Source organism: Platichthys flesus, chromosome 16, assembly GCF_949316205.1.
Source record: "Platichthys flesus chromosome 16, fPlaFle2.1, whole genome shotgun sequence".
In the NCBI taxonomy this organism is placed as follows: domain Eukaryota; kingdom Metazoa; phylum Chordata; class Actinopteri; order Pleuronectiformes; family Pleuronectidae; genus Platichthys; species Platichthys flesus.
In genome coordinates this window covers 7,488,881-7,505,580 of record NC_084960.1, presented here as the reverse complement: position 1 = coordinate 7,505,580, position 16,700 = coordinate 7,488,881, and positions in this window count along the sequence as shown.

The window sequence follows — 16,700 nt, the reverse complement described above, 5'->3', positions numbered from 1 at the left end:
ACAATTAATACTCAAGGGCTCATTGTGTCCATCCCTGCTTGATATATCTTTTTTTATTATCATATTTTGTTATATTACTTATGATATTACTTTAATTTTTAAATCTTTTCTTTCTTGATTCATTAATTTGCAAACTTTTAGAGGAAAATTCACTCAAACACAGACTCAATAATGACAATATCTTCTTAGAAAAACACAACAAAAGGACACAAAATAATAGCACAAAAAGATGCAAGATTACCATAAATACATGTAAAATGATGAAAATGAAGAGGTTGTATTATTCAAGGTCATTTTGCTCCTTTGTCCCTCGGGGGGTCCCATATGAGAGGAGCGGGTGGGCCTCTTACTGGTTTCCCCCGGCCCATTTTCTCATAATCTGTCCATTAAGAGAAAATGGGCCTCATTTAAATGCAAGACAACTCAACCTGTGGTGAAGAGCGGCCACAGAAGCCACAAATACTGGATCATGTTAAGTTGTAAAAAAAACGTCAGAACAGTTGCTTCAGTGGAAAAGAATCATCAAATCTGTGCAATGACTCTGTAGCAGTGTGGGTAAAAACAAATAGTGTTTTAAACATATTTTTCTATTTAACTTTCTTCAATGTTTAACTTGTTCTTCCAGCAGCCCACAAAAACATCAATAACTGGGCGCGAGAGAAGAGAACACCGCTGGGCTAATTAATTAATTAACCAGAATAGCTCTGCATCAGCTGGCAAGAAGAAGATTTAACTAAGTAGAAAAATCCAACAATTAAGCTTGTGTTTTTTCATTTGAGACAAGAAGAGACAAATTACCAGAGCACGCACCGGCAGTGCAGATTGTGGAAAACCTGAAATAACCTCATAAAGAGCACATAGGGCTTTTATTTTTATTTTCAATATTTATTCAGCTCAATTTCTATGCCTGCCTCGGATCTCTAAGGCGAAACAGGGATATAAGCTGTGGTCCTTTGTGAAGTCTCCTCAGCACTCCGTCGTGATTCATCTTTCACACTGCTGCAGTGCTGATAGATTACAGTTGATAATGTTTCAGTGGCGTTCCTGTAGCTGCAGTTATCTCTGCTTGTGGAGAAATATTGGTTTCACTTGCAAAGGGGCTCATTTGTTGGCCTTTTCTAGATTTTGTTAGCCACTGTGCAGACCACTGTTCCTTTTGGGGCCTGCAGGGCTGTCTGGAGCCAATATCAGCTGAATCTAGTCAAGAGGCAGGGTCTCCCATAAAACTGTTTAATAAAAATGCAGTTATGTGTAATGCTTTTATCTCTAAAACATCAGAATTACACATGACGGGCTGTCGTCCTTCCAGGCCAGAGCACAAAGACTCCCACGTTCCCCTGAACAGCTATAAAATATGATGTTGTTTTTAAGTGTGCTGCCTTTAAACTCTGCAAAGATGAAAAGAACGAGGTGTGAATTCTGGCTCACGGGGGATTTTCTCTGCAGCTCTCTGACAAACAATACGAGGCCTCCCATGAGAAAAGGCAGCGGAGGCAGACGATGCGTTTCCCAGAGTTTAACCCTAAACGATCTGGCAGTCTTATCAGCCTCTGCTACTTGTTGTGGTTGTTTGAGTGTGTGTGTGTTTGTGTGTGTTTGTGTGTGTGAGGCGGCCCAACCGCCTGACACGGCCAGCTGTGGAGATAGCATCAGACACCACAGTCAGGTGGCTGTTTCCTCGAAAATGAAAAGGAAAGATTTAGGGAGTGTTCTTTGGGTAATATTGCTCCAGTAGCGCAGGTATTCAGATTTACTTGAGAGTTGTTCCAGGAAAACAAAACGTCAAACCCTGTTTGTGTTGAAGTCAAGAGAAGATACCGAATGTATGTTTTGGGCCACGGTCGACGCACTTCCTCAACATCCAGTGACTAAGTAGTGGTTTCAGTGTGGCTTCCTCTCCTCCCTGTCTCTCTGTTTTAACCACTCACTATATTAACCATCATGATTAATGCAGGACATCACCGGGATGAGTATAATGGGTTTCAAAAAGAAAATGAGTTGGAAATTACCTCAACCTTTACCCCAGGGACCCAATCCATTGCAAGCAATTCTCTACTGTACGCGTGATTATTCTGCCATCCAGAGACCCTGTTGCCTCTGATGGGGGGGGGCCGGCCTCCCTGCAATTACAACCCATTAGCCCCTGATTGATAGCCTCTCTCAGGGCTAATGCGTTTCTATGGCAGAAAAACAAGATGGAGGGAAAATGACAATAAATACATAAATGAATAAAATGCCACTTCTCGTTACTCAAATCCGTGGCCTCCTCCTTGAGTGACTAATAGAGTTTTTATCCACAGATTAAAAGAAATGACTGTAAGTGTGGGGGACAGGACGGACAGCTGGCGTCATAAAAAACGTATCACGCCACCGTAAAGTTCACCTGACGGCCGCGGCGCTCGTTGGAGCCACTTTGCTTATTTCCACGCAGCATTAGATTAGACCAGTTTTAGTGCGTTGTTACGATTGATAAGAGCGTCGAGTCCAAAGCGAGTGTGTGGAATGAAACACCCGACCTGTTGTCCTCGGGGTGTTACAGCCTCACTAAGGACACTATCACATGCGCCACACACACGCTATCAGTCACCTAGGCAAAGCACTTGGAGGCTCTTTGTGGTGAGATACTCTTTCTCTGCTCTTTCAGCCGTTGCAGGTGCTGTGTACATTTTATTGCTTCCAAGAAAGCACCTATACAAATAAGCCAACACTTAGCTCCCTTCGTTGGAATACAGCTCCTCCTCCTCCTCCTCCTCCTCCTCCTCCTCCTCCTCCTCCTCCTCCTCCCCCACAGTTCTCTCCTTTCCCCCTCTGACTGAGCGACAGTGTGGGGGCCCGGGCCACTCGCCGGTTGTGAGGCCCTGCATCGAACGCCGGGTTATTGCCCCCTAATTTTCAATTACGGCGCTCGGCATCCACACCTGGAGCAGGCCAGGCTGGGAATGAGCTTTAGCCCATTAGGATGGACCCCCCGGCTGGGCTGTTTATGGAGGGGGCTGGGCTCTCCCCTCTGGAGGTGTTAATGGACCTTCCAGGGGTACAGTCAGCAGCCTGATCCATCAGCGTCTAATGACAGCATAAGACGACCGCCTCATGCTGCATTGCTGTTGGGATTTAGGCGTTTGATAGAACCGTATGGAAAGACATAGCGTGCATGCAGATTTCCCTGTTTCCCGATGCAAGTTCTGGCAGGAAATTTCTGAGAAACAATTCACATTTTATTTTCCCGGAGGAGTTCTTGTCATGTACAGTGCAATGATAAATCAGTGTTATGTACTTGAAAATCCATTTCGTACGATGGTTTACATTACACAGTTAGAAAACTCCACCAATTCAAGTTCTGGATTAGATTTATTTAGCAGATATCGAAATATACAAAGAAAAATTACAAATAATAATATACACTGCAGCCCAGTGGGCTTATTTAAAAACCTCTGCCTAAGTATTTTTATAAATTCATGAAATAAGACAATAATCACATGCAGATAATAATAAGACTTTACCCATGAGAGTCAACAAAAATAACTATAACTATAGCTGAAAACAAAAAACAGCAACACTATTATAAATCCAAAATTTCAGATAAAACCTGAATATGTGTGTGTGTGTTAGTGTTGAGGGGGATGAATGATTTCATACGCATGCTTTGATCCCTGAGCAATAGGAATCAAAGGTCATTCCATAATTTAAGTCTCCTAATTGAATATGGACCTCTGCTGCTGACGAATGAAGATCTGAAGATTGTCGAGTTGTGTGTCAGAGTTGCATCAGATCCGAGTTACAAACTGGAGACATGGAGAAACCAGATGAGAGACGTGGGGTCGACACCTATTGAATTTACTCTGGACGACATATTGTAAGAATGAGAAACCATGTGCTGCTGCCGCCGTGATTTGTAACGGCTTAAGAAAGAATCTGCTCTCCTGACTTATTGCCTCGCTGCTCTGTTAAAGTTCCCATTCAGCTCGGCTCTCACACGATCCTCCAAAATTATATATTCAGAGGAGGCTCAGCACCGAAAGAAAACCGCTACAGCTTGACTGGTATTTGCTTGTACTGATACCTTTTGCTATAGGGTAAGTGATTGAGTGTGACAGCAGACATGCACAGGTCGCTGCCACCTGTATCATCCACTCTCTTCTCTCCATTCATGTATGAAGGAGCCCAAGAATAGATGTCTTTTCACCCCTGAATGCAAATAGATTGACTGGGCCCTCTTATCATTGTAATAGGCGCTCTGACGCCGGTCTCATCACTGCTCTTTTCAACTGTTAGTGGCGTTAGGTGAGGAGTCGGCGCAGACGGCAGCTGGGCGCTATATTGCACAGAAGATTGAAATGAAAATGAGGCGTTTCTCAGAATAGCTGCAGGCAAACCTGGGGGGGGGGGGGGGGGGGGGGGGCAGTTGACTCGGAGGACTGAGGGTGACGGGGGTGAAGATATATGTTGTGACGTCCTGTGTATTTTACAGCTCCCGGCTTGTTGTGGAGTCTTTTCCATGGTGAGCGCCTCGGAGATATGTCCCAGGTGTTATGATGGATTGGCGAGCGTGGTATGTGCTGCATTAACTTTGTAATTGGTGAGAGAGACGCAGGCATAGAGTGCAGGTGTATGTGTGTGTGTCGGTGTGCGTGCACGTGTATGCAAACACATATGCATCATCATGTGTGTCTTTCAGATCCTCTCCCTCGCCACCGTTGGTCTTCATGCTGGCGTTTGTGTGTGTGTACTGGTTTTTCCTCCCTCTTTGGGAGCTTTTCCAGTATAAACAACGCCCCTGTCAGGACCAGTAAACCTCATGGGTACAAAAGCTCGGTCCTAATGAGCCAGACCTAATTTCTGAAGTCCTGGTTAAGGTGAGAGGTCATATGTGAATTGTGGTTTGGATAAGGTTAGGGCTAGGCATGAATTTGAGATGGTTAAAGTTAGGGGTAGTGTTTTGGTCAGATTGTCCACAATGAATAGAAGTCACATCAAATAGTGCCTAATGTGTGTGTGTGTGTTTTTGTGTGTGTGTGTGTGTGTGTTTTCATATTCTGGTAGAATAAATGAGTCACTGAGACACAGCTTTGCATTTACTCTCTATTACAATAAAAAATGAAAAAACTATTTTAAAAACTCCCTGATTAGTAAAACATTGAAAATGAACTTTTTCTGATATTTAATTTTATTTTTCTCGCATAAAAACAAATGACTTATCAACATTTTCAACTCAATGAAATCAGAAGTCATCTCAGTTCTCTTTGTTGACTAATGCTGATGTGTTCACCATGAATCTGATCACTGTGGCGTGTGATGAGGGGTCACATTTTCATCAACATATGGCTACAACAAGAGATGATCTTGTAAAAAAATGAATAATGTTTAATTTGATATAGGTTTGACAATGTGTTTTATAAGAAGAAATAGAAAATAGAATAGTAAAAGTGGATATTTTAAAGTTTTCCTTTCTTCACAACCGACCGTCGCTGATGAAATTCACAATCTTCAACTTCGAATCATCTTGGCAACCATCGGTAATGTTGCCATGATGTGTCCACACGCGGCATTAGGACTCCCTGATGTCCCCTGTTGTGCTTCACTGGGGCCGTGTGGGACATGTGCACTGACGCAAGCTCCAGTCTCTCTCGGGCGGCCATGCATGTAAATAAACTGGTGATTGTGCGCCGAGGGAGGGCGTCATGTGCACAGAAAGCCTGTTGATCACTGAGCGGGTTGAGGAGCTAATAACGCTCCGTTCCCTCGGTTTGAGCCTCGGGATCAATCGTTACCACAGCCACCGAGATACAGATTCTGCCATTTACTTGTTTTCGGTCACATCCATACCTGAGCCTGGCAGCCAGTACGTAGAAGGTGATATAAATTGCCTTTTCGCCTTAATCACGGATCGATGTAAAGACATTGAAAGCTTTTATTTAATATGTAATGACATCTGCACTCTCTACGTGTGGCGAGGAAGACTTTTCCACTTCCGTGTCATCTCACCTCAGAGGTTTGGGACGTCTCTTTTGAGTTGTGATCAATCTCAGTGTGACATGAATCATTTATTACTCATTACTAAAGGTCTGGAGAATCTCTGCGGCCCATAACCTACAAAGTCTTTTATCGTAACTGTGAACGTCTATGTTATTACTTATTTATTTTTTACACCGATTAAGGGCTGAAATATATTGAAAAGTGTGTAAATAAGCTAGGTGTCATAACTTGATCCTTTTAGGGTGAATGCATTGATTCCTCGCTTGTGCCACAAATGTGTCTGAGAAACATTCTTCTCCCTAAAGAATACATGCATAAAGGAAGGAAGTTTAAGGTGGGCACACACACACACACACACACACACACACACACACACACACACACACACACACACAAAAACACACGCCAGGCTTCTCAATAAGACAATAGCTGCCATTTCCAACAATGCACCAATTAGGGTGTATCCTGTGCCAACAAAGTGCTTCGTTGGAGGCTCAATTCCTCGCATTCCTGATTCCATATCTTTGTCACCTCAAATGAAAAGCACTTGTAACATCACACGGCCTATCCACCATTATCCCTCTTTACCATTATTCATCTCTGGTAAGCAGCAGCTCCCCTCAGGGCGACATGGCGAGGCGGTTTGATGCAATTCAGTCCTAATCAGACACTATTGGCCTGTCTTTGGATCGGGTGTTACATTCTCTCCCAATGTGAAAAGGCACTGCGCCTCAGGCACAGCTGACTGTGACGGGGCCCCCATGAGGGACCCCATGGCCGCTCCACGAGGAGGAGTTCCCTAATCCAGGATTATTCCCCCCGACCCGCAGCCAGCTGGATTAGGGGATATTCGGCAGAAAAGGGCACCGTCAGCACTCTTTCCTCAGCAGCTCAGTGGATTAGAGCCGTGCAGACGCCGAGCTGCCTGTGAGGTGCAGAGACCGAGAGGAACAGTAAGCCTCGCCGGTCCCCTCACTGCTACACAGCAGCACCATACATGGAGATGGAAAAAAGGGGATGGTTGAGTGCACACTCATACGCGACCAAGAGTTGATTTTTCCATTCTTGACTCGGTGTGTTCAAATATGGTGTCAGGAGATAATGGTTGTCTTTACGGTCGGATGGTGCTAAACCAAATTGAGGGAAAGAACATTTAAATAAAAAAACTGCATACTCACTCTATGAGTTAATTCTGTGGGGAAATCCATATCCGGCTGCCCTGTGTGTAGGCCGCACAGTCTGACAGATGACGGCTGCAGCCGCCCTCTCCCTCATTAGAGAGATTATCTACACTGCAGTCGGTGTGGGCGTGCAGTTGTACACTATTGTGTGTGTGAGAGCGAACGTCTGCACATGAGAGCAGCTACTGTGTGTACCTTGTGTTTATTCACTGTGGTTTGTGTGTGTGAAACAAAGCGGTGGCAGCAGCAGAGCCGTGTCAGACACCCCAGCTAGCTCCTCCAGCCAGTAATCAGCTGCCATTGATTGTGCAGTCGTCAATGAGAGTAAAGTCTCAATGTGCCCTCCGAGCTGCAGTGGGTGGATCGATCACGGCCTGCTGCTGAGCCTTTGTATCGCCGCCATAATGGAATGTGCACGGCAGCGTGCAGTGTTTGCTTTTCCTTGATACAAGTAAAAGAGAACATCTCACTCTCACTTTCTGCTCAGTGTCGTCCATTCGTCTGCAAGGTGCTGAAACAATGAGAATTTAAATGTTCTTATTTTCAAAAATTGCAATTTTCTTTAACGCCGTGCAAAACGAGTGCATGTGTCTGTCCAGGAGCCTGTGCGTGCATGCAAGCACACCGCCCCCCCACCCCATCCAAACCACATCCTATCAGCTTAATGCAGAGAAAGAGGCCATATTGAAATTGCCAGGTGCCTAATTTGGTCTTTGTCGCACATAATTGAAACCACTCATCCCAACCCCCCCCCCCTCCAGCGGACGGGGAGAAAGTGAGATGGAGTAGGGGGGAGAGAGAGAGGGAGAGATAACTGCCTTATAAGGCCATCGGCTGTTATGAATGTGACGTCTCATTCCCAGCAGTGTGCTGGCAGATGATACGGTAAAGCCCACTTCTCAAATCCATCTGAAGGAGGCTTTGGTTTGATAGCTCCAGCTGTCTCATTTAGAACTGCATGTGTGTGTGTGTTTGAACGGGTGCACAGATATGTATGTGTGTGTGCTTGGAAGGGGGTGTGTGTGTGTGTGGGGGGGGGTGATGTGTCTAAGTGTGTTTTTGAGGAGCGGGAGCATTGTGTGTGAGTAGGTGTTGACTCCTGAGTTACTTCTCTGCAGGGGGATTTGGTTGGAATTCTGTGTGTGTGGCGGCAAGAAGGAGACCATGGATGATGAATTGAGGCGTGTGTGTGTTTGTGTGTGGGTGTGTGTGGGGGTGTGTGTGGGGGTGTGTGTGGGTGTGTGTGTGTGTGTGTGTGTGTGGGTGTGTGGGATGCTGCTGAGTCAGGTGGGTGATTTACAGTGTTAACATTGCAGTGCAGGTGGAGGCGTACACACACAGAGACGCCATGTGTAACATACATTTTTCTCTTCCTCTTTTGTTGTTCTGTATCGCCGTCCCCTTTCCCCTCTCTCTCTCCTCCTCTTCCTCTCTATTCCCTCTTTCTTCCTCAACCTCCGCATCGCTCCTTTCCTCCCCTCCCTGCTGCATCCGACTTCATCGCCCTGCTCTCCTTGCAGAGCCTCTCTTCCTCTCTCCATCACTATCCCTCGCCGTCTCCCTGCATCTCGGCGCTCCCCTCCCCCAACCAGACAGCCGGGCTGGATCTGGATGTGTGTGTGGGTGTGTGTGTGTGTGAGTGCACTCCCAGCTGGGGGCAGCAGTAGGGAGGGATGTTCTTTGGGGAAATGGAGGACGGCAGGCAGTCTGCTCCTCTTGGAAAACCGTCAGTATCATCGCCTCCTCTCCATCTCGCGGTCTTTTGTCAATGGCGAATTCCCTCTCTGTTTAAATGGGTTTCCATATCTGATTTCTCAATCTGCTGAAAAAAGAATATTCCCCTCTACCTGTCACCCCTTCCCCCTCCTCTCTCTCTTGTCCTGCTTTCTCTGGTCTCTCTCCACATTGATGTGGCAGGACTTCTTCCCCTGTTGCTGGTGCCCTCTCAGCATGTGCTGCTCGCCCCCACAGAGAGGGGTTTCTCCTGTCACCACACACTCCTCACAGGGTTCTCACTACCAACAGCCTCTTTAAAGTGCAGCCCTCCATTTATCTCAGCCCTCCATTTTTTTTTAATCTCCCTTTTTTCTTTTTCTTTTTTTTTTTTTTAGAAGTGCCGCAAGCTCCTTTCAATTATCTTCCCCTTCCACTCGGTGGTCGCTGGGAGACAGCTTTTCCGTGCAAATATTTGCTTTTCATGAATACGCCATCATTAAGCATCCAGCATAGGTGTGGGCGCAGCACCGACGAGATGTTAATTGCTGCTCGGCGAGGCCCTCCCGTGCATTCCTCCCCTTGCAGGAATCTGGCAGGAGCTCAGACAGGGAACAGACGTCTGGGTCGGGGCAGGCTCAGGCAGAGAGAGAGACGGAGAGCGAGAGGTGGGAGGAGGGCGAGGAGAAGGAGAAAATATGAGGAGGGTGAGTTAGAGTGAAACTTAGTTGGACAGATGTATACAGATGTGACAAAAAGGGGGAGCATAACCTCTGTTTGCACCATCACGTTGAGCGCACGGTCAAATCCCCCCGGCCTCCAGGTCTAATGGGAATCACAGGGGGTTTGGACTTTGAACCTCTGCAGCCCGCTTCCCAACGGCACATCAGACGCTCGACTTATTAGAGAAATCCTTAAACATTATCACAGTATTTCGATGTCATTAAAAGGCCGACCTCTAATTCGCCCTCTGCTACAGATTCTGCCTTCTCCCTGTTGTTTTACCTGCTTTTAATTACCTCGCGGCCTTATCCTTCCATTTCCCCTCTGAGTTTTGCATTTAATGAAACATGTGTTATTTATAAAATGCATTATCACTATTATTATTACGGCCAGAAAAAACAAGGGTGCGTATGCCCAGGGGAGATCGCTTGTCAAGTCCGGCACAACTGGATGACGACCAAGAGGCCGGCATGAAAAGACGGATTAGAGTCTGTTTCAGCAGGGAGCTGGTATCTGTTGCATGATCGCCTTAATGTGCTGAACAGCAACGGCTTTGTTTTAGGTGAGGAATGCAGCCAGTGCAGCTAATTTAGAAACAACCATTTCCGTTGGCATGGAGGGGGGGGGGGAGGGGGGGGGAGGGGAGGGGGGGGGGGGGGGGGGGCTTTGCTGCGTTGGCAGGGCTCCTCCATGGGAAGAACACGGACACTGTGATGAGGGGTGAAGCGGTGAAAGGGAGCCGATCTGAGGCGGAGACGTTCAGGTGATACCAGGGATCGGTGAGAGATTCTCTGGCAAAGTCAGCAGATGTTTGGTCAGAATAGAATCTGATGTGCTCAAATTAATATGTGTGTATCCAGTTGTCGCATGGACCACATTTGGCCTTGTGTACTGGCTTGTATATGAAGATGGACGACATGTCTCTTCCTCACACGCAAAAGTTTCTAAAATCCGTATATATATTATTAATAATAATAATAATAATAATAATAATAATAATAATAATAATATATAATAATCACAGTGGGATGGACGGCGATAGCGAGTACTGGACCAATCATGAGTGATTCTCAGCTGTCAATCATGTTTTACCCCATATTTATATTTAAAATCAAAAAACAAAAATAAACTAACCTTATCAGAAACATGACAATTTGAACAAGCATCAATGTGATAACAACAACCTAAAATGACAGAAACCATCTTTGACTGTTTAGTTTGGTCCATTTGGTTTACTCGCATGGAGGAGGCTAGCTATGATGCAGCCAGCCCCCAGGGGGCGTTAGAGACGCTTTGGCTTCACCTTTCGGGAGCTGCCAAGTCCTCCATGTTTAAATACAGTCTATGTTTCAAACCCATGTCAGATGGATGCATTTGACAACTGAAAGCAGCATCTACGGTTTCACTTCCCAACAAAAGAATCAAATATTTCCTTCTGTGATCTTGTTTTCTCTAGATATGTCTTTTTGTCAATGGATACACTCGGCCTTCGAAGTCCCACTTCTGAACAGGCAGCCTGGAAGACAGACAGACAGACATGCATAATGGAAAGCCGAGCGACAGGAGGGACGGCTGCTTGGCCTTTGGACGCTGGGCGGATCGCTGGACATACAGTAAACGTGCATGAGGATTTCGATGTTGTTTCTCTCGGAGCGGAGTGTGAGGCTCTGTGTGAGATTGCTGATGCAGACAGGCTGTGGTCACACGGCTCACACATGACAGGAGTTTGAGTTAGTCACACCAGGCCGCTGCTGAGTGAGGCAGCTCTGGTTTATTGTGGCCCGTCGCTGCAGCTCCATATTGTGTGTCTGTCCGTCGCCTCGTCGCATCACAAGTTTATTTTCACACTTCATGGTGCATGGTGGGAAGATGCTCGTCCATATTTCTTTAGCTCATTCACTTAAAATACTGTACATCGGGCAAACACGTGTCTTTTCTTCTGCCACTCACTCCATCCTATCCGACCCCTTTCTGCGCCACTCTCCTCTCTCTCTCTCTCTCTCTCTCTCTCCATCGCTGTCACCCACAGTCAGATGTGAAACTGTCGTGCGCTGGCAGGTGCAGGTGCACGTGGGCAGGGCGATGATTTGACTTTTGATACAATCCTCTGTTTTACCCGTTTTTTTTAACCCCGAAAAAAATCCTCTTCTCCTCCCCAGCTCATTTCTCTTCCTCTTCCACAGGTGAATTCTCCAGCACCCTCCCCTCCTTTGTCTCATTGTCTATTGCTCCCCCCCCCCCACCCCTCCTCCTCCTCTCCTGCTGCTTTCCCAGAGATGTCAACCTGTTATCGGCAGGGTCTATGAATAGCACAGGGTTGGAGCTGCGACCCACTCACCTCCCCAACACAGCTCATGCCTTATGCATTGCTCCCGAATCCCTCAAGCGCCATTTCTACTGTTTCTTGGCTGCAGCTCTGCTACGATACCTGGTTTCCAAAAACCTCTGAGCTGGAATGGAAAAAAAAGATTGAAAAAAACCATGTGATGCATTGAATAATGCTTTGAATGTGCAGATTTAGGTGCACAACCCTACAGCGCTTAAATAATGCAAACACAATCTTCCAGTTAATTAACCACTGACAGTTTATCTCAGGGCCTGAATGTGGGTGTCTCAGGTGACGTGCATCATCTCTCTGCTGCTCTCACGCTGATAGAGACAATAAGAATGTGTGAAACTGCTAATAAATAATCTTACGCTCATTCGCATTCTGCAGACATCCTCTCCTGCTTTTTCCCTGCACCAGACACCGGCGTACACTGTTTGTTCTTCCGTGGATTGCAGCTCAGCACTCATACGCAGATGCAGCTCAGAGATAAGAATCCGCGGCCGTCGATGCCATCACTCTTCCTACGTTTGCTCCTGGAAATTCAGTTGTGACAAGATGCTTGTTTCCCCCGAACCTGTTTACATGCGGTGAGCAGCGGCATCATCATCCTCCCAGTGTTTCTCCTCCATGCCACAGCTCCAATAATACACCAGGGACAAGGAGCTTAGCGGTGACAGCCCCAAATCCCTCTTTCCACGGCACTGATTTCTGGATTAAGGCGGGGAGATTTTCACACCCATGAATTGTATTGTGATGCGGGGGCTCACGCATCTTTTCGTGCATCTTTTCCTTTTGCTTCGTGCATCGAAATGGGAGCATTCCCTTATTTATACAGATTTGGAGAGATCAGGGGTGGGACATGGGCGGCTCTAACGTGGATGGGGTTTGAGGCAGAGAGAAGGTGGAGAATAATGCTGATTATTGTGGTAAACCCCCTTTATGCTGGGATTTTGGGAGGCTCATAATAAGCAGAACACCTAAACACAGTGCTTATGCATATATTTAGTTCCTGAAAAGCATGTTCAAACAAGGCAGGGTTGATTTGCTTTCTTTCTTTCTTCCTTCTTTTTTCGTTTTGCCTCGAAATTCAAGCGACGCCTCAGATCTGGATTCACACTTCTCCCGTTGCTTTGACAGATTTGGATGCCTCTGAAAGGTTGGGAATATTTTCATTCCAGTGTGATAAACCTCCCGCCTCATTCCTGCCTGTCCTCCTCCACTTCCTGGCCACTCCTTTTTTCCTCTCCCTCGCTCCTGATATTGAGTCCGGGACCCTCCTCGACTCCTCTGTCATTTCTCCCCCCCTTGTTCCATTACTGGACACTGTTTTGACTTTCCTGGTTCCGCATTCCTCCACACACTGCATTCCAACCTGCCGGAAGAATTCCATGGCCTGTGATTATCCACTCATATTTCACTCACTCACTCACACACACACAAGCACACACACACACACACACACACACACACACACACACACACACACACACACACACACACGCACAGGAGGAGGCAATAAATTAATCGAACAGGCTTTCCTCTTTTATTGCTGCTGAAGAAAGGTTTATTGTTTCTTGTTGCAGGGGGTTGAACTGATTTATTGATACATTCCAAAATGTCTAAACGCCATTGATTTGCCTCTGAGTGATCAATCTGGGGTTATTTGTGTTTTACAGCAGATGCTGTATGGCAAGCAGAGTGTGTGTGTGTGTGTATGCATGTGGGCGTGTGTCTCTTTGTGAGCCAAACTAAACACACTTACTGTCTGTGTATTTTACATTTACATCTTCTGACAAATAACTTCTGAAGAGCAATTAATTAGGGGACGGCAATTATGAGAGTCTAAATCTTTCAAACAGTAGTTTCCCCCATGATGCATCTGTGGATGTTGTGGATTCATAATTATGGCAAAACACACAGTTTGTCATAGAAACAGTAATTTTTGCGTGAATGAACGAACAAATCAAAGCCTTTTATGTATCTGGAGCAGACGTGTTAAGTCATGTGCGCTCCCATGCACACACACTCATACACACACACACACACACACACACACACACACACACACACAATCTACCAGTTGGCAACGGGTGTTAATTGTGCTGGGCCTCAGGGCAAAAATAACATTGCACCAAAGACAGAGAGATTGAGTGTGGTCCGTCTTTTAGCTGCCTTCGCCTCTCACGACAAAACAACACAATCATGTCCCAGTCATAAAATACACTGTAGCTCTTTTATCTACCTGGAAATCATTAACTGTTTCATTTTAAATCCATTCTGGAAAAACAAAAGAATTCTTCTCTTTTGTTCAAATGTTCTTTTCATATTTACAGCCCATATCCCCAGTGAATCACAATAGACAATGTTTTCATGACTGTTAATTGCTAATTAGGCTGGTGTAGCAACAGACCCTGTGTGAGGTGACGCCACTGTCGCCGTACACAGAATAATTACAATGAAAGGTGTCGAAGAAGTGTGTCAACATCTGCTCCCTGTGTGGCTGAAAGACGAGAAAGGGTTCGTGAGAGGAGCTCTCACACGTTCCTGACAGGTTGTACTGGATTTGCACAGTGGTACCTGCACAAGTAGATCCAGTCCAACATTCCACACGTTGTTTGCTGCAGTGCAGTTATCAAGAGAGCTGAGAGAATATTTTATCAACACTTTCCACAAGTTACAAAGAAGCTCATCTGATGACTGTCTTAGAACAGACAGATATGGCTTCTGGGAACGGAGTTAAAACAATTCTAATTTCATATGATATATAATTAATTGTTTTAATTCACAATGATTTGTAAGATGTCTTCAAACCTTGACCAAGAAAAGAAGAAATGTAATTAGAGGTTTTTCATACTTTACAGATTATAGAGAAACTTGCAGGATTTAGATAGCCATAAAACAATGTGTAGGAAAATGATGTTGAAACTAGATTTTCAAAAAATAATACTTATATTTTTCTATTGCACCTGAAAACAATAAACTTGAAGTGATGTTGCATAAGAGAGAATAGATAAAATGTTACATACATACACATACATTTACTAAATATGGAGCCCATTGTCAGTTTGAAAAATGAAGAGGTTGAAAATGTCGATACATATACCGAAGACGGACCCAAAACATTCGTTAGAAATAATGAACATTTTAAAGGAAACACAAATACAGTCAAATATATAGAACTAAGATTAAGAGAATCATTTTTTTTAAATGTCAAAACATAAATGCTTTTCCATATTGTTTTGTTTTCATGTCGCTGATCCCAAAGCTCATAATGATATATCATTTAGTCTCGTCTGTACTTTTTAATTTAAACTGCATTATATTTTTGAGATTTCTAGGCACAGGTCTTGATATGTCTCGGTAAAGTGATCCAATGTAAACTGACTCTTCGTGGGAGGTGGAATCGCTGAACTAACGCAGGGTTTGGGGGGAAAAGCCGTGACCACATTTGTGTACACACACATCCTCAGCATGTCAGCAGTGCATCGGTAATGGCCAACAATTGGTTTCTCTCGTTGCAGATTGTGTTTCATACATTCTCTCCTTAATGTGCTTAAAGACTGTGTTCGGTCACAAAACGCATTCTCCTCATAGGGACCAAAGGAAAGTCCCTCTAACGAAAATCGTTAATTTCTTAGATGGTGTGTGTCTGTGTGTGTGCGCGTGTGTGACAGGCAGACAAAGTGACAACCAGGTCTTTTGCTGGAGCTAAATTCATTGCAACCAGTAAAATAGTAAAACCGGCTCTGGAAGATAAGAGGGCCCTACAAAGATCTACTCATGAAACAATTGTGATGCTCTTCCTGTCATGTTGTAGCTTGCATGCCACACACACACACACACACACACATGCACGCAGCCACGCAGCCACGCAGCCACACATCCCCCCATGATCTTCTTTATTTGCTGCCTATGTAAAGCATGTGTGTGTGTCTGAGATTTGGGGACTGCAGCACGCTGAATAGCTTGTCTGTGGGCAGAACTATTCTGAAAACACATGTTGGTCTAATGGATTTAATATGGCTGTAAATTACAGTCAACAGAGGGCTGGAGCATCAGTACCACTCACATGGAAATGAGCTCTACTTGAGTGCCTTTAACATTGTATTCAAAGCTTTATCAGACCTCCGTGTGTGTGTGTGTGTGTGTGTGTCATTTCAACAGCGGACTAGGGTGACTGCGTGTGTGTGTTTGTGTGTGTTTGTGATCAGTAATGTCTTTCATTGTCGATTTCAAGACGACTTCCTCACGTGATTTTCTTTTCTTTCACACATTTCATGCCTTGTTTCTTAAACCGGAGCAGATTGCACGGAGTTCTCATCAGTCTATGATTAATTTCACGCTTCATTTGAACGGGTTGTCTCATTATTCAGACAAGTGATTAAACAAAAATAGCTCACGACGGCTGTTGCTTTAAATTTCAACCACAATTTGTCTGCATTGTTATTTATATCTCAGTTCATCATCGACATCATTAAGAGTTGAGCAGGACTTTCTGCTCTTTCTTTAATATACTTACGCCGGGAGCAACAATGGTTCTTATTCATCCAAGTAACAGGTTATGAAACCTATGAGTGGTTTGCATGTGTGCGATGTTTTCATGCATGCACAAGTGTGTGCGTGCATGTGTGAATGTGAGTTTGTGTGTGTGTGTGTGTGTGTGTGTGTGTGTGTGTGTGCGCATGTAAGAGTAAGTGTGTGTATTTAAACTGTTGATTGTGCGAGTGGTGGTAACATGCAGGCAGATTTTAACCTGCGCCTCAGCCTCATTAGGCCTGCCT